Source organism: Pelobates fuscus, chromosome 12 (genome assembly GCF_036172605.1).
Source record: "Pelobates fuscus isolate aPelFus1 chromosome 12, aPelFus1.pri, whole genome shotgun sequence".
Taxonomy (NCBI): domain Eukaryota; kingdom Metazoa; phylum Chordata; class Amphibia; order Anura; family Pelobatidae; genus Pelobates; species Pelobates fuscus.
The window spans coordinates 73,672,814-73,694,339 of record NC_086328.1 but is presented as its reverse complement, the minus strand read 5'-3'; the positions used below and the strand labels follow the sequence as shown (position 1 = coordinate 73,694,339).

General features: G+C 46.5%; 1 protein-coding gene across 1 annotated transcript in view; it reads right to left on the bottom strand.

Moving 5' to 3' along the window:
- LOC134579264 (transmembrane protein 272-like) overlaps positions 1 to 19,782 on the bottom strand; it is a 97,473-nt gene extending 77,691 nt beyond the window's left edge. Inside the window, exon 1 of the mRNA XM_063438485.1 lies at positions 19,621 to 19,782. The gene's annotated coding sequence lies outside the window, so the exon portion shown is untranslated. The remainder of the gene's footprint in view (positions 1 to 19,620) is intronic.
- Between the last annotated feature and the right edge of the window lie 1,744 nt (positions 19,783 to 21,526).

The window sequence follows — 21,526 nt, the reverse complement described above, 5'->3', positions numbered from 1 at the left end:
ACACCTAAGGCCTCAGTAACAGCAAGAAGGGGACGCAATATTAAGGATATGTTGGTCCCGAGCCATCTTAAGAGTGCACCCAAGAAAACATCATGGCTGAAGTCTCCAGTCTTAGGGACATACCAATGTGGGAAATGTAAGGCGTGCAAATTTATCCGTAGACCCTCAAAAAGTTTTCAGATTCCTCTGGAATACAAGAATTCAAAGTGAAGAATTTCTTCAACTGCCAGTCCAAGGGGCTTATCTACTTACTTACCTGTTCGTGTAAAAAACTTTATGTGGGAAAAACTTTTCGGATGTTTAAACTCAGGATACGTGAACACGTTAACTCCGTGAACCCGAAAAGGCAAATTGATACTCCAGTTTCAAAACATTTGAAACTACACCATGGGGGTTCATCTGAAGGAATTAGATTTAGTGGCATTGAAAGGGTAACCTTGGGACCAAGAGGTGGAGACCTTGACAAGAAGCTACTCCAAAGGGAGAGCTTCTGGATTTATAAGCTCAAATCCTTGTCACCCTCGGGCCTAAACGAAGGTTTTTCTTACACACCCTTCATTTCAGACCATTGACACTATATAGGATGCCTAGGTATTCTTATATATATACATATAGTTGACCTTCTTCGATGTAACAGCTGCACAGACTGACCCGGATAGAGTCTGCATGACCTGATACACTTGTAAATTTGTAAATATAGCGTGTTGTGTTTCACAATGAGTATACTTTATTTTGAATCATTTATTGTTTTATTTTTATACATAGTTAATTTTGACATGATTACCGGATAAGTACCTTTTAATTATGAATGCCAGGACGGTCCTAAGATAATAACCACACAATGGGTATAATATTTAAGGTTCTTTAGGAATGTGTTGAAGGTTTATTTCTTATCAGGGTCTCTTGACACAAGACTGTGGGCTATGCATTCACCTGGCCACCATACTAACATCTGGCCACTTAGAACTAGATACCTCTAGTATACCCAATATGATGTATACATGGGCAGAATGTACCACTTTAATTGAGCATTTTTAGCCAGTGGTCACTTAGTATCTAGTACAATAGGTACACCATTTAGTCGGTGCTCATAAGAATTAACTCTGTAAGTTCACTAAGACACTTTTCATCAGCGCCTGTATGGGATCTGTTTTCCACTGGATATTAGACCTACATACCTCCTACAACATTTTGGCGTTGTGTTAATATCTTAGGGCATACATACTGTGACTTTGCCAGGACCTAATAGGGAGATGTGGGTGTCCAGCTACAATAGCGATAGTCTCGGCATTTCCTTGCACGGAGACTACTCAGCTCCGCCCGTATCGCCACATGGGGTCCGCCCACGTAAGCATGATGGACAGGAATGGATCGATGATGACGAACACTCCCATGTGAGGCTGAGGGGCGGTAGCACTTGGGGAGGACAAGCTACGCCCAGATAGGTTACTGCCGGATACGTCATGTGACACATGGCGTAATGAGTCACATGATCGGCTAGGGTCTCCCCCTCCTTTCTCGCAATTAGTATTGGCGGCAATAGTCTTCTAACCAGGATACCCCAGTCAGCTGTGGACACACACACCCCCACATCCTATTGGACATAAGGTAATCATGTCTTCTGGTAGCTAGGGTATTTAAGAGGCTCCATTTCAGTTATTTGTTGGCCCCTGACGAAGGTGCATCTCCTTAGCACCGAAACGTACGTTGGGCGTTTTTTCTGCACTGGGCACTGGTGTTGGAGCACCATGATCACTATTTAATTTAATTGAATTTTATTTGTTTTTCTCTTTTTTCTTTCCTATGCCTGTCTAGTTAGCTTTACAGGGAGAGAGGCTTTTTAAATTAAAAATATCAGTCTGATTTTGACTGACTTTACACTTCTATTTCAGTTCCTATCTCTCTCTGTTTTGAAGTATGCTCCTAGGCTTACAGGATATTCCCTAGGACGTTTTGATTATGGAGATTCAGCTACTCAATACTCTCATCCCTAAGGCAGATCACAATAAAGCGTACTATTAGGGGTGAGTGTGAATATTAGGTCTATAATCTCCTTATCTCTACTATCCCGGGTTGGCATAGGACTGCAGGATCACTTGTATATACTTTATTTATTTGGGGTCTCTGACCATATTATTTTTGATAGCCAGGTTCTATATTTAGACACAATAGTGCTATATATATCTCTCCAGATGTTGAATTATACATACACCCACACATATACTAAATGTTTGTGTGCCTGTCTGCATGTATGTGTGCGCCTGTCTGTATGTATCGGTCTTTGTATGTATGCGTGTCGGTCTGTATGTATGCCTGTCTGTTGTGGGGGGCGGGAGCCCCATGGATCAGTTTGGCACCTGGGCCCCATGGATTGGGTGTACGCCACTGTATGACAGCATAGTCTCATATGTAGGATAAAAAGAATAAAAGAAAAGGTAGTACCCACATTAAGAATGCGTAATGCAGTCTATGAAGGCTCTGGGATTTGGTCTCTCCTATAGAAAATTATAAGGTAGCAAGGCACAAATCAAAGTGGCTCCCTATTTCAGTTCTGTGTCAAATCCAAGTGAGGTAGTAGAGATCCTTTTACATCCATCTGACCAGTTGCTCCCAGTGGGTGGAATCTGTAAATGCATTGCCAAACACATTTCACCATTTACAAGCAGTCTTTATCAAGGTCTTCCAGTTGTTGCCTTGATTCCTCCAAAATGTAAAAGCCCACTCATGCATGAGGTGGGTGGAGGAAGGGGAGTTTCCTTTCACAATCGTAACATTTTGTCTGTTTCCACCTTTTTCCATCAAATGCCATTCGGAAATAAATCGACACCGAATGGCTTCACCTGGATACAGGCTGTAAAATCTTGACTTATGAATAAAAAAAAAAAAAAATTAAAAAAAAAAAACACAACACTATAAAAACGTGGGCAATGGTATTTAATAAAGAACATATTAAAACCATACATGGTATTAGAGACTAGGTAAGAAAATACAAGTAATTTGAAGTGTCCATAAAACCTAAAAAATGAAATGTATTGATTACAGTGTGCTCATAAAGGAGCAAGCCAAGTCTTAAAATATGAATAAAATTAGAGAATATAGAACTTGGACAAAAAGATATAGAATACTACCTGAAAGTAAAACCTGGAGATATTCTAGTACTCCAATTTGGTCTTTGATTTAGCAGTCACTGGTAGATCTAGGTACTGTATCAAATTCAATTATTTTAGAATGACTTCTACTACTATCTCTGATCACAATTTATACCCACCTCACTAGAATCCAAAATGTTTGATACCTGTGTATCATTGGTCACATGAATTTTCACGGACGCCAGCAGCCTTGGATCTCTACAGATAGATAGAGACAGGAGGAGCTCAGAGTGTTTATTTATTTAATATTGTACTCCAAGCTACTGCCGGATATAAAAAGAAAGTCTAGTGCTCTGGAAAGCTACTACTAAGGGGGAGGTGATGATTACTCCCCAGATAACTGAGGGTTGGGGTGGATCACACCAAATACCAGGCTGTGCAGAATGTGCTATTCTATATCCAGCTCTGCTATGATTGAGATCCTGTTGAGCACAAGAAGTTTGCTGTTTGTGAGTAGGGCATAACACCTCTCTCTGCTCATGTATGGGTTATCAAGTTTTATTTTGTGTGAAACCCCAGGTGTTCCTGGAACCTAGCAATGCCCCTGACATAAAGGGGTGTTGTGCAATTACCACTGCCGTGCTCTGCAGTGTTTATGTAGCTTGGAGTGTTCCTTTTATAAGTAGTCAAAACCATAGGACCTCTTACTTGGTGTCTGCTAGTCAGCGCACCCAGTCTCCACCACTTCTGACAGAGAGCTGGATACCGAGTGAAGCCTGGCAGTGCAGAGCTAGTCTCATTGGTTGAGAGCAATCAGATGATGCCATGGAATTTGTTGGTGCTTTATAAATGCTAGGTACCAGAGCACTTATGGCACCATAACCACTGCAAACCATTGTTATTATGGTGCTTTAAGTGTTACTTTAAATGTCATCACTTAAAAGTGTTTTTGCTACCATTGAATGAATCCACCTAGATGGCAGTATTCATAGTTCATCTCCCTTTACCATATTCCCTAAGCAACCCTATACACATCCTCAAAGCCATATTTGTCTCTGTCCTTGTGCTCTGTATTCATATCCAGTAATCATTCACCAATTTGAGCAAATTCTCAATTTTCTTGTTCTACTGAATATGTCCGGAATCACAATATGTAAAATTGTACCTGCCCATATGTGGAATGCAAAAGCATTTTTACAAGCTAAGATGTAAATCACATAACAGAAAAGTTAAAAGGGAACCATAAAGATCACCAATAACTAGTGTAAACTTTATTTTTATTAAGGAAATGGGGATTCATATAAAGTGTATTAACCATTTAGCAAATGACATAAAACAATCAGACAATGCAAAGTTATTGCCGGTAATTTTCTTTCTTCTACACACAGTCAAGAGATTAAAAAAAATAAAATATAAAACTGAAACACACATAGTCTAATTAAAAGGATTCTATAGTGCCAAGAAAACAAAACCGTTTTCCTGGCACTATAGAATCCTACAGTGCCCCCCAAACCCTCCCGCGGCGCTGAAGGGGTAAAACCATTTACCTGAATCCAGCACCGATGTCCCTCGGTGCTGGGTCAGGCTCCGCCCATGCTCCTCCCCCACCGACATCAGCCAGCAGGGGAGACCTAATGCACATGAGCGCAGGGCGGGACTGGGGATACATAGCAGCTATGGAAAAAAATCTATGCCAGCCCCATAAGTCACTGCGCCACGTATTGTCACATGTAATACATACGGCTAAGTGTAGCCACCCTAGATGATTGAATAATATATCAACACATAATATATACCCTACTGTACTCTACCAGCTTTCACCCCCCAGCATTAAAAAATTATTTACCGATCTCTCAATTCTTTAGGGTGATGAGGAATAATTCAGATGGGTCTAAATAAGAGCTTCAAATAGAGAGGATGCGCCAATCATTCTTGGAAAGGGGATATCAGAAATATAGCTTGAAGAAAACCCTAGCTCGAGCCTCAGAGATTTTAGAAAAAGGCTCCACTCATACTAAAAATACTCAACTCACGATACCTATGAAATTTCACTCTGCTAGTGAGAATATTACCAAGAGCATCAAAAAAACGTTGGGAAATTTTATCAACAGACAAAACATTAAGTTCAATTTTTTCGAAGTCTCCCAGGATATCGTATGTCAGGAATAAGAACCTGAAAGATCTATTGATGAAGACGGATTTACCATGGGACAAGCTGGTTCCCAAAATATCAGAGAGCAAGGGTTGCTTTCGCTGCACAGGGTGTGTAACATGCTAGCTGGTTCCTCCTTTGTACATCCACATTTTGGCAAAAGATACAAGATTGCACCCTACAGCTCATGCTTAACGGATCACGTTATATATTTAATTTCCCGCCCTTGTGGTCTATTTTATGTTGGAAAAACGGACTTGACTCTCAGAGATAGAATCAGGGGTCATAAATCGGCTATCATGACAGCCTTTAGAGATGGGAAGACAGAAAAAACTGTGTAAAAAACACTTCCTGAAATTTAACCATAGATTACCCACTCTTAAATTCATTGCTATTTATGTGATACCCGTTCTTACCAGAGGAGGAGATCGTTCTAGACTACTATTACAAAAATAAACCTTTTGGATAAAACAAATACTATACATCCCAAAGGACTTAACGAATATATATTGTTTAATTCATTTTTGGATATTCGTTAAGTTGTTCCAGTGTAATCAGTATTGAAGCCCATGGAACAACGAAGTAAGGGGAGTGGGCCTTGACAGAGCAACAGAGTGGGCAGGTGCAGTTAGTTAGGGGTTGGTTTAAGCTAATGGAGCTTGGGGGTGGGGTTAAGGGAGTTAAAATAGCGGCCATCTTAGAGAGTGGCCATTCTAATCAGAGCTTCACTTACCTGTTAGTTGTGACAGGTCTGGGAGGTTCTTCTCTTTTTCTTTTTCTGCAAGTCCATGGCGTCCCTGGAGGAGATCCTTGCTGGAGTGAGGGCAGCGGTGAAAGACCGTGGGCAGGCCTGGCTGCATGAACAACTGGGGGCGGCAGTTCCCCCTCCGGCACCAGCGGAACGCAGGACAGCGCGGAGCCCCAGCGTTTGAGCCCGGGCATGGCGCCTGCATCCCGGCGTCGGAGGAGCCCGTTGGCGCCCGGTCAAGGGGCAGGAGGGGCAGAGATTGCTGGAGGACGACCGGCGCCATCTGTTCGACGCGGCGCCGGTTGGGCGAGGACGGCCGCAAAGCAGGTGCCTGCAGTGAAGGGCGCCCCACATAAGATGGTGGCTGGCGGCAAAACAACACGGGAGGAGTGCTCCAGCACAGCAGGAATGGTGGCCGGGATGGCAGAGGGACACGTGGATGGCGGCAGTACCTTGAGGCGTCCCAGTGAGTCTGAATATCACTGTGGGGCTGGGGGCTGGTGGGACAAGTGGCAGCTCCGCACAGGTGGCCCCCCAGCCACTTAGGGGTGGCCCAGTCAGCAGGATCGGTTCTGAGGCGGCCTTGGAATTGGCCAGGACTGGGGATAACGCCAGGCAGGGGAGTGACGGGCGAGGCGACAGCAGCAGGGTCAGGCATGGAGCGGCAGGTGTATACTCAGGCTGCCAGGGAGGGCAGGTGGCCCCAGAGCTGGGCGCGGCGGCCAGCGGCAGGCCAGGCGCAGCGGACAAGGGAGAGACACAGGGTGCAGCACAGGATAGGGACGACAGGAGCAGCAGCAGCGGTAGGGTGGGCCCCTCAGGCTGCTCTCACGGGGGGCACCGCAGCAGGGACGCAGACAGGAGGGATTACCGAAGTGAGCGGTGCAGCGTTAGCGCCAGGCCCAGCAGCGGCGGGAGGTCGGCAGGACGGCAGTGGAGCAGGAATAGGAGCCCATCACACAGTAGGCGCAGTGGTTCCAGATCCAGCTACAGGGTGAGGAGGAGGAGGTCCAGTTCCACGGACAGCCAGAGGAGGAGACGGCGCAGCACATCTGGTTCGTCGGGTGGCAGTGCGCAGGGACGGCGGCGGGTCACCAGGAGCAGAGAAGTTAGGCCGAGGAGGCGGTGCGAAGCCTGGAACAGCGGGAAGGAGCATAGGGAGGAAGGGCGGGTAGGGTCTCAGCGGAACAGACTACCCAGGCTACCCAGGGCGGATGGGAGTCGGCGTCAACGGGATACTCCGGGGCCTGAAAAGGTGGACGGAAGGTCGGCATCCCCGGGGCCTGGCATGGCCGGGGTCTCCAGCGGTGAGTTCATGTCTGCACAACACTCTGGACAGTTGCTAGGCTATTTAAAAACACTCTTAGAGGCATGGTCGGGGGGGGGGGTGAGTCGACATTGCAGTTCGGGAAAGTCTGGTCTCCGGACAAGGCGGTTAAAGCAATTGGGGCATCGAGCCAAAGGGCGAGCAGTAGCAAGACTGGCGAGGCGTCGGAGACGTCCGGTGCGGCCGATGGGGGGGTCGAGCCGGCAGTCTGGTGTGGTGACATTCCGGACGCGGCACGTCATAACGTACATGTGTCCTTTGCGGATCCCCTGGGTTGTCATTTGAAGTTAGACGTAAAAGAAAAAATTTGGAAGGGGGAGTTCATGGAAATCTTTTCCCTGCTTCCTTTGGAGGAATTCTTGGACTTAAAGGAAGAAGACAAGAAAGACGCCAAGAAGGAAAAAGAGGAAAAAAGGCGGAGGTATCGTAAGATACCAAAGACCTTTAGTAATTGGCTGAGGGCATTCTGCATCCTGGCTAGCGTAATCGGGGAAAGGAGCCCAGGGAGCTGTTCGCAGCTTTTCTGCTACTTAGATGGGATAGGTGATGCGTATCGGACATATGGGGGCTTGGCATGGTGGAGGTATGACGAACAGTTTCGTCAACGCCTAGCGGCTAACCCTAGCATGCGGTGGGACCAGATGGACCTGCCGCTATGGATGAGGATCATGATGGCGCAGAAAGCTGCGCCCTTTCCTGGGGCAGCCGGGACGGCCTCATGAGGGGCTGTGCCAGCGGGACAAAAGAAGGGCCTCTGTTGGACATATAATGAAGGCCAATGCAAGTGGGGAACTTCATGCCGATTTAGGCACGAGTGTTCGGGCTGCGGAGGGAATCACGGCGCCAGCAGATGCTTCAAGAAAGGTAAGCCTAATGCCGGAGGGGGAACCGCAGGGGCTGCGGCCACCGCGGCTGCAACTGGGGGCGTCCCCAGTGAGACTAGGTGCGATGTTGCCTTGGCTAACCAAGAAGATGCGGCATTCTTGTGGCGGGGGTTTAGGGAGGGCTTCATGATCCCCTTCACAGTCAAGGAACCGGGGGCGGTTTGCGCTAACCTTAAGTCAGTCCGGGAACGCCCGGAGGTGGTGCGGGATAAGCTCACTAAAGAGGTCCTCCTGGGGAGGATGGCGGGGCCGTTCCCGTACATTTATCATATCCTAAAGGGGCATCGGTAAATTATGACATCGACGCGGCCCTCTGCTCAGTATCCTACACATCATTCGACAGAGCAGTGGAGTTGGTCCGGAGAACTGGGCGAGGAGCGTTAATGGCGAAGGTGGATGTGGAAGCAGCATTCCGGCTGCTTCCCATACACCCGAAGTGTCATCACCTCTTGGGGTGTTGTTTTGAAGGGGGATTCTTTGTGGATTTGTGCTTGCCGATGGGTTGTTCCGTATCATGTGCATATTTTGAAAAGTTTAGCACCTTTCTGGAATGGCTAGTGTGGCGGGAATCGGCTGGGGGCACGGTGGTGTACTACCTGGATGATTTCTTATGCGTTGGCCCACGGGACTCAGACCGGTGCAAACAGATACTAAGGGAGTTCCAATGGGTGGCGCAGACTATGGGGGTTCCTTTGGCTGAGGACAAGACCGTGGGGCCCACAACGTGCCTCCGTTTTTTGGGTTTAGAAATCGATTCAGAGATCGGGGAATGTAGACTACCGTCGGACAAATTACAACAATTGAGGGGGTTAGTGTCCACGGTCGGGAGGGCGAAGAAAGTGACACTACGGGGGTTGCAGTCTTTGGTGGGGAGCCTGAACTTTGCGTGCAGGGTTATACCCATGGGGAGGGTTTTCTGTAGACGGTTGGCGCGAACAACGAGCGGGATACAGGTGCCGTCACATTACATCAGGGTTTCGGCAGACATGAGGGCGGACTTGGTGGTGTGGGATCGGTTTCTGAGGGACTTCAATGGCAAGGTGTTTTTCAGGGAACGGGCGGTGCTTTCGGAAGCCGTAGGTCTGTTTACGGATGCTTCTGGCAGCGTCGGGTTCGGGGCATATTTTTCGGGACAATGGTGTGCCGAGGCGTGGCCTGAAGCATGGAAGGCGAGCCCATTGATCAAAAATCTGGCGTTCTTAGAATTCTTCCCAGTTGTGGTTGCGGTAGCATTGTGGGGATCGGAGTTAGCGAACAAGCGCGTTGTGTTTTATACGGACAACATGGCTGTGGTGCAGGCAATCAACAGTTTGTCGGCATCTTCGCTCCCGGTCTTATGCTTACTACGGCAATTGGTGCTCCTATGCATGTCTTTCAATTTAGTATTCAGGGCTAGGCACATTCCGGGATTCTCTAATGTGGTGGCTAATGCGCTCTCTCGTTTTCAGTGGGATCGTTTTCGGGGAGCAGCGCCGGAAGCACAGGAACACGGGCAGGCCTGCCCGGACGAGATGTGGCAACTCGGGACATCGTGCTTAGGGAATATATAAGGAATTCGTTGGCACCGAGCATGTGGTCATCTTATGCTAAGGTTTGGAGGGAGTGGGAAGAAGCAGTAGAGGAGGTAGGTGGGGACCTTTCGGCGGTCATAGGTTAGATGTGTTTTTATGGTTGCTGTGCCGTTTATTTGCAAAAAGGGCTTCGCCGGCCATGGTGGACAGATATATGTCCGCCTTGGCTTTTTGGTTTAAATTCCAGGGGTGGGAAGACTTGACAAAGCATTTCTTGGTGCGACAGGCGATACGGGGTTTTAGGAGGGGGAAGAAGTCGACGGACACTAGGAGGCCGGTGTCATTTGCGGTTCTACAAGGGTTAGTGGGAACGTTGCCTGGGTTATGTACATCACCATTTGAGGTTGTGCTGTTTTCTGGAGCGTTTGTTTGGGCATTCTTTGGGGCATTTAGGATTGGTGAGTTAGTCAGTGCTAACAAAGCGGGAGTTGGTGGCTTGCAGCGCGACGATGTGGAGGTGAGAAGCGATTGCGTGTAGATTAGGCTGGGCCGGTCAAAAACTGATGTTTTTGGCAAAGGCTGCTCAGTGGTGCTGTATGAGTTGCCGGGGTCAGGGACGTGCCCGGTAGCTTGCGGCGCAGGGTACTTAAACATCCGTCCAAACGTCAACGGGTGTTTTTTCTTACACGCCGACGGTACGGCGTTGTCACGGTTTCAGTTCATTCGTGTTTTTCGTTTAGGTTTAGAGAAGCTGGGCTTGCAGCCCATGCAGTTTGGGTCGCACTCGTTCTGTTTGGGGCAGCTACGGAGGCGGCACGCTTGGGCCTAGGGGACGAGCGGATTAAGAGAATTGGGAGGTGGGAATCCATGCGATTCCGCTCGTACGTGAGGCCCGACGGGATGGTGGAACTTGGACGAGACAAAGGGTCGGGTAAGGTGGACGTTGACACTGCTGTATAACTAATTCTGTCTCTTTTCAGGTTGGAAGATTTGGTTGATTGGCCACTCATACGTTTATTGGGCACAGAAGAGGGCTGCAGTTCGGAATCAAGGAGCACAGCTGGGCTTTCCTCTGGAGCGGGCGGCGTTATCATGGTTTGGTTTTCGAGGTTTTAGTTGGTAGAGTTTAAGTACTGTATTGTTTAGGAAGGTGGCAAGTGGTCCAGTCCCAGATGTGGTTGTGGTGCACAGTGGGGGGAATGACTTAGGGCTGATCCCTCAGCGTGAACTATTGCGGAGAATGAAGAGGGATATGGATCGTCTGCCGGAGCTGGTCCCTGGCGTGGTGGTGGTGTGGTCGGAGATGGTGCCTCGTTTTACATGGCGGCACGCCAAGGATCCAGCTGCGGTGGCACGATGTAGGGGCAAGGTCAATAGGACAATGGCAGTTTTTGTTCGATGGATGGGGGGAGTAGTGGTGAGGCACCGGGAACTGGAGGGCATGTTGCCAGGTTACTTTAGGAGGGACGGAGTACATTTGTCGGATGTAGGGTGTGACTTACTGAACTTGGGGTTTCAGGAGGGCATAGCCAGTGCCCTGTTTCAGTGTGGTGGGGGTCGCACATGGTGTTAAGGGGGTCAAGCCAAGTGCTGTGGCGGAACAGGGTGTGGTTAAATTGGAAGTTCTCGGGGAATTAGAACTGTACAGGCCAGGGTCTAGGCTGGAGTAGGCCAGACGGTGTCAAGTGTTGGTAGGTTCTAGCTCTTCGGTGGTCGACGAACCTGGGGGGTAGGGGTGTCTGGGTACACCCCTACAGTTATCATTATGATATGGGACCTCGTTGGTAGGCCGGGTGTTTGCAAGTTTATTGTTAATTTATGTTAATTATTGTTCATGTGGTAGGGTCATTGTCAGGGGTATTGTGCGGGGGGATAGTAAATAATGTCAGTTTTGACAATGACCCTAAATATGTTAATTTATTCATATATCTAATAATTAATAAAGCTGTGGACTTCATACTCCATCAGTATTAAACGTGTCTGTGTTTTATTTAAAGTTAAAGTTTATAGCACATGCCGAATAACGACGGTGCAAATGTCATGTTCATATATCGTTGCTTAGAAGCAGGAAGTCTAGTAGTATTTCAGCCCCTGGAATATGTATGTATAGATATATTCTATACAGTTGATTTATGTTTGTTGTCTACAGTTAGTAGGTATCTAATTATGGTAGACTAAGTATTTCACATGCAAAATGAGGTTTTGTGGTTTATTATTTGTTGGCATATTTAGATTATATGACTGAATTATGGTAATACATGATGACTGAGCGATTTATTATTACGCGACCATAGAGCACACTATTTATGTATATACTCTATTATGCATAGAAGAATTGTACTGTTGGTATGTAACAATTGGGGGACAGATGGTCACATGCATTCATTGGTTACACTTTTACATTCTCAGGTCAGTGTCAGTGTTTACAATTCTTTTCACCAGTAGGTTATTCACTTGTATAGTGTGTTTTATTTTATCCACATCTTTTTGGGCACTTTTTTACACATACACCGATCCATGTAGATTTTCTTTGGTGCCCTTGATTGTCTCGGACCCTTTTTTACACGGCACATTTATCTTTATCTTTCACACTCACACTCTTCGGATAGTTCTTCACATCACACATATCCACTTCACAGTACACTCTTTCTGCTCTCAGACTCTGTGGTAATAACTCTCATTTGTGTCTTAAAGGCTTGTTTTAATAGAATCCTCATAGTCAGATTCATGTCTATTCATGAATCTTTGTAATATTTACATTATTAATATATCCTCTATGTAACATGCATGTTGGGTGGTGTTTCTATGGAAACCCTTTGTTTATGCACATCATTCTTGCGCACGGGTAACAAGAACTAGACGGTGATCAGGAATCACTACACACAGAGGGGGTAAGTTAGATATTTAATATTTTGTATATATTTACACTGTTTTGACACTCATTATCTTGATAAAGACCCTGAAGGGTCGAAACGTTGATGAAGAGGTGGTGATTACTTTTTGAAATATACATACAAAAGTCAAAACAGGAGCGCTCTCTTGGTTTTCCCAAATATGTGTGTGTGTGTGTGTAATATACTCAATCATTAGATCAGGGGTTCCAAATTAATTTCTCCCGTGGAACACTTTGATACAGTGTTTCAACATTTTTGCAGGAGGATCTTCAGTGCTGCTGGCTGAGGTTGGTGTGCTGCTCAGTCCTCGCTGCTCCCTCTCCCTCTCCCCCTCCAGGCGGCGCACTCTGTCTGGGAGGAAGTGCTGTCCCTTCCTCCCAGCATCCAATACTACAGGGGTCCAGTCGCGGTTTAAGATGACCCCGGCGACTGACCGGATTTAGCGATACCCATCGGATGGCCATAAATGCTTGGGGCACCCGACTGGCAAATCGCTGCGGAAGCCCAATTTTGTTCTCGCTGAACCCTAGGGTAATTGGGAAAGGCTGCATTAGATTGAGTAATATATAAAACATATATATTTATAGAATAATCAATCATCTGGGGTGGCAAGACATGCATACATATATATATGCCTTACATATTACTGATATAGATTTATTTTTCTAATATGGTGGGTAGGGGGAACTGTGAGGTGGGTAGGGGAAACTGTGAGGTGGGTAGGGGAAACTGTGAGGTGGGTAGGGGAAACTGTGAGGTGGGTAGGGGAAACTGTGAAAAGGTAAATATAAATACCTTTAGTTTTCTGTAACTATTTCCTGGTGGTCCGATGGGCAGCTTTCCAACTAGGTCAGCAACGTGCGTGGGGGTGGAGCTTCAATTCAGGAGCCGGGGCTTCCATGCAGAGGGGGGGCATGCGGCCGGAATTGATTTTCCGTGTGCAGGGAGACTGACAGGTCTCCCTCCGGCTGCTGGCAGACGAATTGCGGCCACACCAGCCCCCAAGGTTCTCTCTCCTTACTCCCCTCGGACTGACAGGCTGGCACAGTCCGAGGGGAAATATTTGAATGGCATCATCCTGCTTACTAGGGCTGTCGCCTGTCTGCCCAGCCCCTGGTTGCGGCTGCCCACCAGGAAATATCCCGGTGGGCCAGTCTGGCCATGCATGCACGGCAATGGCCGCGCTCGCATTAGGATTTCCCCATAGGAAATTATTCAATGCTTTTCTATGGGGGGGGGGGGGGGGGGAATAATCTGACGCTGGAGGTCCTCATGCAGAGCGTGAAGACATCCCACGTCAGATACCAGACCAAAGGTCCGTTTCAATTCAGGAAGCCCTCTAGTGGCTGTCTGTTAGACAGCCACTAGATTTGGAGTTAACCCTTTAAAGGTAATTATTGCAGTTTCTCAGAAACTGCAATAATTACCACCGTAGGTTTAAGGAACATGGGGCATTGCACCCAGGCCCCTTCAATGAGCTGAGAGTTGTTTAGGTGCCTACAGTGTCCCTTTAAGTGGTTTATTGCAGAACATACACTTGTGGCCCAGCTCAACATGGCTTGCTCGAAATAGATGTTAGTCAGTCAAAGTCTTAGCGGGGCACTGCTAGCCTCCGAGTTCCTTGAACCCATATGGAGTTCTTACGAACAGATCCATAACCCCCTGTTCGGGAACCGAAGAGAACTTGGGTGGTTCACCCCTTTATTGACTTAGAAAACCAACCACCCCTAGTTGCTAACTGCAATTAAGGAGTACTTGAGTGCTTTTCTTGGGTGGCCGCCATTTTGTTTCCCACAACACAGGCAGAGGTACTTGATTGTAGAGTGCGTGGAACCAAATTTCGGCTATGTGGTCCATCCAGACATGGTCACCCCAGAAGTGCACAACAGGGGATTTGAACTCTGGACTCTAACAATATTGTGTTAGAGATGATAAAATAATTATGGGAAAACAAGGGACTGGCTGCACTCACCTAAACATGCTTAAATGGGGTGCGGCTGGGGCAATAAGTACAGTAAAAATAGAAATCCAGCGCACTCACTTATCAACTAAACAGCTACTTTGATGCTGACAGATTTGACTAGTTTTATTAAAAAAACACCTAATCTAGGCAAAAAATAATGGGGGTTTAGTTACACTATATGATCATACATTGCATGGGTGGGGGACATGAGGGGGGAGAGAGACATGGATGGGTGGGGGACATGAGGGGGGAGACAGACATGGATGGGTGGGGGACATGAGGGGGGAGAGAGACATGGATGGGTGGGGGACATGATGGGGGAGAGAGACATGGATGGGTGGGGGACATGATGGGGGAGAGAGACATGGATGGGTGGGGGACATGAGGTGGGAGAGAGACATGGATGGGTGGGGGATATGAGGTGGGAGAGAGACATGGATGGGTGGGGGACATGAGGGGGGAGAGATACATGGATGAGTAGGGGACATGAGGGGGGGAGAGATACATGGATGGGTGGGGAACATGGATATGAGGCAAGGGACATTGGAGGGAAACATGGATGAGAGGACGACATGGGAGAGAGATATGGATAGAAGCGAGATATGAATGAAATGGAGGAATGACATTGATGGAAGGCAGGAGAGAGATGAAAGAGGAACAGAGAGATGGAATTTGGGGAGAGACATGGCTGTAGGAGGGAATGAGATGTGGATGAAGGGTGGAGAGAGATATGGATGGAAGGGGAACACAGAGATGGAAGTGGGGGAGAGACATGGAAGGGAAGGAAGAGACATGGAAGGAAGGGGGATAGAAGCGAGCAAAGCTGAGAGTGCAGCAACACCTTACCCTGTCTGGAGATTGCAGAGGGACTAGGGAGCGAGTGGAGCAGAGAGTGCAACTACACCTAAGGTGTGACACCGTACCTACCTGGCTGAGACTGCAGTTTGCAGAGGGACTGAGGGAGCGAGGGGACACTCTAGACCAGGGGTAGGCAACCTTTGGCACATGTGCCATGCACGGCACTCAAGGCTACTAGAGCCAAACAGGTACTGGCCTATCAGATGTCCGAGTGAAGCTTCAGATATCTGCTAATACGAAAAGGTAGTAAAGGACAATCCTCAATTTATGCATTGCAGCACATAGAGGAATTGATCTCAGATCACTTCCTCCCAGCACTTGTGAATGGGAATCCACACTGTAGCTCCTGTCCTTGACCTGTACCTGACCAGCCTGGTCCCCACTGGAACCCAGGTAAGCCACCCACACTGCTAGGTATATACAGAAATGCAGAATAACCCTCCCTTCATACAAATAATATGAACAGCCAACACACAATCCGCACAAACTCAACACCACTAACAATCCACATACATGCACACAACCCCACATGCAATACCCTAAACAGCCCCACACATACACACACTACCAAACACACAATGAGACATATCCATCCCCAAAACACACACAATTCCATAAGCAGCCCCCATACATAGGTACTTAATACCACAAACTACTCATGAACATATACAATATAATAGCTCATATACGCACAAATACAATGAAACAAAGCAACTGCAGAATAAATAACACAAGCAGAATATGGCAACATGCACAAAAATAGGAGCGGCACGCTACGGGACGTCACAATCCTATTCTGGCACAGTGCTGCTAAAAGGTTGCCTACCTCTGCTCTAGACCGTGGCATTACTACTGAGACAGTAAGTAACTTGAAGTGAAGCTTTTAGATAGATTAAATGTATGGCCCCAGATTACATATTGTATGAGAATGAAACACATAATTTTAGTTTGTTTTGCTCTAGGATTCACCAACTTTCATACCGGTCACAGGCAGCACAGATAACCAGTTATATTATTCTAAGGTAAACACAGTAGCACCATACACATCCAGCACAAAACCATCACACACAAATTCTCATCACACAGAGCCAGCTCAGTGCTAACACACAGTTTCCATCACATGTACACAGCCCAATATCATCACACACAAACTATTCCTATCAAGGCCGCCATCAGGAGGTGACAACCATGATGGTTGTCACGGGCCCCGGACTGCTCTGGCAGTCTTGGGCCCCACTTTCTTTCTCTGCACATATAGATAGTGAATATTTCTATGTGTGCAGCCACGGGCCCCCGGCTCCCTGTTACCGCAGAGGGGGCCCAGGCAGCACACTGCTTCTCCTCTTCTCTTCTAATAACTCTCGCGAGATCTGGTTACCATGGCCACGCTCCACGGGTCTCACGAGAGTTATTAGAAGAGAAGCAGTGTGCTGCCTGGGCCCCCTCTGCCGTAACAGGGAGCCGGCCCATGCCACCGGACCACCAGGGATGGAATCTCCCCCCTCCCTGGACACGGGTAAGCAGGGAGGGGGGGAATAACATTTAATTAAATTAAAAATTAATTTGAAAATCCTTCTTCCTCCCCTTCCCCCCTCCAGATTGCACATTTACACACACACTGCATACACTAATACAACATACACTCTGCATACACTACACACTAACACACTCACTGCATCCACTATACTGACACACTCTCTGCATCCGCTACACACTAACACACTCTCTGCATCCGCTACACACTAGCACACTCTCTGCATCCGCTACACACTAACACACTCTCTGCATCCGCTACACACTAACACACTCTCTGCATCCGCTACACACTAACACACTCTCTGCATCCGCTACACACTAACACACTCTATGCATCCGCTACACACTAACACGCTCTGCATCCGCTACACACTAACACGCTCTGCATCCGCTACACACTAACACGCTCTGCATCCGCTACACACTAACACGCTCTGCATCCGCTACACACTAACACGCTCTGCATCCGCTACACACTAACACACTCTCTGCATCCGCTACACACACTACCACACTCTCTGCATCCGCTACACACACTACAAATTTACACACACACTCTGCTAAACACATTTAATCTAGTACATACAAACACTACATCCACATCACTGTACACACACTACATCCACTACTCAAACACACTCTGCGTTCACTATACACACTGCATCCGCTACACAAACACACACTGCATTCACTGCACAAACAGTATCTAATACACACAAACACTACATCCATTACACACATTCGAATTCACTTCCACTATAAACACCACATTCAGTCCTGCATCATTGTCAGCGGACTAGGTAGGGTGTGGGCGGGCCACGAAGGGAGGGGGGGGGGGTGGTGGCCCAGACCTTGTTCTTTGTCAGGGGCCCCAAAATGTACGATGGGGGCCCTGATTCCCATCACGCACAGACTACCCATTCAATCACATGCAGTCCCCATTACAGTCAGACAGCCAAATATATCACACACAAACTGTAACCATTTCACTCAGACAGACCAATATGGAGTCCCCATTACACCCAGACACCTCAGTACATCACATGCAGTTCCGGACAGCCTGAGTCCAACGGTCACAACCAAGGTATTTGTTAGAAAAAATAAAATTATACCAGTAAAGACTCCAGCTTGTAATATTGTTCCCTGGGGCAGCTATGTGATGTGGCCTTTAAGAAATTGTCCGTGGCGGGATGCAGATGCGTAACCAAGAGTGTGAGAGAGCACTCTCGCGGCCAATGTCGTTTCTTTGTTGCCACTGGAAAATCTGGTCTGGCATCTTTTCCCTCTTGCATGGTACATTCAAGAGGCTGTTTGAAGTCCTGGGGCAAGTCCTGTAGGTGCAATCTAAATGCCAGGGTAAGTACTGGGTGCTGGAGCAAGTACCATAAGTGGAGTCTCAGTGTTTGGGTAAATCCAGGGTTCTGAGGTGGGTACTCGGACAAGTCTTGTGAGTGCAATCTCAGTGCTTCGGTAAGTCCTGGTTGCTGTAGCAAGTCATGGGAGTGCAATCCGTGTGCTTGGGTAAATTAATATATGCCCCCCCACTATATACAAAGGGTTATGTCACACACAGTGCCCTGATATATACCCATGCACAGAGCAATTCAAATAACCGTGTGTACATACTGGGGCCTATATATTGCCCTGTGCATGGGGCATATCTCAAGGTATTGTGTAAATACTGGTTATATATTGCCCTGGGAAGGGGTATATATCTGTCGTATCTATAAATAATAATTCACTCTTTAAATGTACTTTTAAAAAGGCATGGTTACCCTTTTGTGAACAAGAATAAAGTGTTAGAAGATGAGGCTGGTATAATGATGCAATGCTATGGGCCTGCGTTTATTTCCAGGGCTACTTTTTATCCCCAGTCCGGCACTAATATGGTGTGATGTCCCTGTGTTATGTTTGCAAAAAGGTGTGATTTGGTTCCTCGCCAAGGGCGCTGGAGACCCTAGGTACGCCTCTGGAAGACGGCCTAAAAACACACTTATTCGCCCTCAGGCTTATTTAGTAAAAGCCAAAGTTGCAGTGAAGTAAAAATCACGTTGCAACATTGAGGCACAAACAGCCAATCTGGTAAAAATGTCCAACTCAACTATAACTGTTTGGCTATTTTAGCTTGAATTCAGTATAATTCTCAGTTTAGTGAATACACCACCCTGGTCACTCCCCATTGCTCTCCCTCTAGAAAAAAAAACAACACATGCAGTTTGATGACATACAGAGAGATATTTATAACCTGTACATATGAAGTCAGATACAAATTGGATTAATCACCATGGAAACAAATGGAATATTACTGCCGATTAGTCCACTTTTAAAACTTTGCTCCAGAATTTATACAAAATTCTCCCAGTGTCCTTGTGGAACCTTCAAGGGTCTCTTGTATGATAATTAAGGTTTCAAGGAGAAGCATTTAAATTATGACATCCACTGTGCAGCTTTATTTGTTGTTCTAATACAGTAATAATGCTTTGGCAAGGTCCCAATTAGAGTTAAGTACATTTAAAGCAGGGTTGCAGGATAGGAAACTGGGAAAGATAACAGCTCTGCACAATTGGTAGAGCAGGAAATGCAGTTTCCTCTGCAGTCATGGCTCACTTTAGTGCAGCAATAGCTATACATGTCCTGCAGAGAAAGCTCAGTGCTCACCTTTTTGAGATAAACGTGTCTTCTCTCACGATCTCAGTAAATTCCCCGATGTGTCTCCGTTTGATGCCTTCTCTCTATTTATTCAGTGCATAGTAGTGATGATCAGAACAGCTGACAGCCCTTCCCTGGGACAGCCCAGACCCAGAGACTGCAGTGGGTGGGAAAAGGGGTGTTCGTTCCAGATTTGGAATCAATTCAGAAACTATTTTAACACTTTCACTCTTGGATGCTATTTACTAATGAGTGATTTGCGCTAATCTGGAAAGCAAAGAGCTTTTATTAAAGGGATAGTCTGTGTAAAGAAAAAAAATAAAATAATTAAAAAAAAACTTTATTTTCTATATGTTATATAGATAATGCATTTAAAATAGGCACAAAAAAAAAATACATTTAAATAAAAATACATTCTCATTCTGGTCTATGAGGACTGATGTTATTCCATAAATTTCTGCCCAGCAAGAGTTTATTTAGTGTATGTCCAAAGAGCAGATCCAATCATCACTAAGGATGACTGGAACTGCTCAATAAACGGATACTAAACTGGTATTAATTTATATATATGGGGTTAGTCACAGTGACAGCTCCCATATTAAAACTGAATACCTTGCCAAGTCTGCTTCCTCACTGCCACAGAAACACCTCAGCCCCAGTTACTGACTGGGTTCTCTCCGAAGCTCTTCCACCGACCAGCTCTCTCCTTTTAATGGCAGGTATGATCCTCTCAGTTCTCCTTTCACACAGGTATCCACTCTCCTGCTTTTATAATGGCACTTGTGGCTCTCAGGCCTAACTCTTTTCACTTTGAACATGCGACAGGACTCTGTTACTGGAATCCCTGACTAAATGCACACAAAACACAGTTTTAAAATGACCTAATATAACGTTCTTAACTTTTGGACAAGGACTAGCCTTTGGCGACTAGTCCTTAAGCAGGTGGTGACAAACATTTGAAATACAAATATGTAGAACATTGGAGAACAAGGAATTATAGTTAATACATGAACTATATAATGCAAGTAACATTTTCAAACACACTAAAAAGCTATAATATATACATTTAACTACTTATTTGGTTGCTCTCATTTGCATACAACCATTATGCAAATATACACTTCTATTCAGTCAGTAGAGGGCACTGCAGAGTTACCCTTTCCGGGTCTCTTGGAACCAGGTCCATAGTCTGCGGGCAAGAGGCTGACCTACAAGCGTTTCCAAATGGCCATGACCGAATAACCGAATTCTGACCACCCAGACAATTCTCATATATACAAAAGCCAAATGAGATCGGAATTGGTCAATCAAAGACAAGTATAGGATTCTGAGGATTAACAAAGCACCTGTTTTAATACAATTCAGGACCACATGCATCTGGCAGGGTGCACATTCCCAAATGATCAGCATTTACTTGCAATCTTAGAGTTAGGGATAATTTGAAATACTATTTATCTACTGGCAGCACTACTTTATGGGGCAGGTGCACAATAGCATTTTCACCCCCCTTATTTAATTTATTAGAGCCCCCCAAACACCCATGGGTGGGGACTGGGCAGATACTAGGTCCTACCGCCTCTAATATTAATGTTAGGGTCCCCATCCACCAATGGATGGGGGCCATGGGGTGGAGACTAGGTCCTACCCTTGAATATTATAATAACCCCATCTGCTGCCCACAGGTGAGGTGAAGGGGCAAAAGAATGTCCCCTCGTTATTTCACTAAATATCCCCACATGCTTGCCACAGGTGGGGACAGTAATCTGTCAGTTTACGTTACTCTTTTTAAAAGTACCTCAACTGACGCCCACAGGGGGGAGGGGGGGACAACAGGGGGACTGATGGGCTGAGTATTTTTCAAGCGGACTGGCCCAGTTGCTAGTTTTAAATGTTTTGTAGATATGATACATGTTTA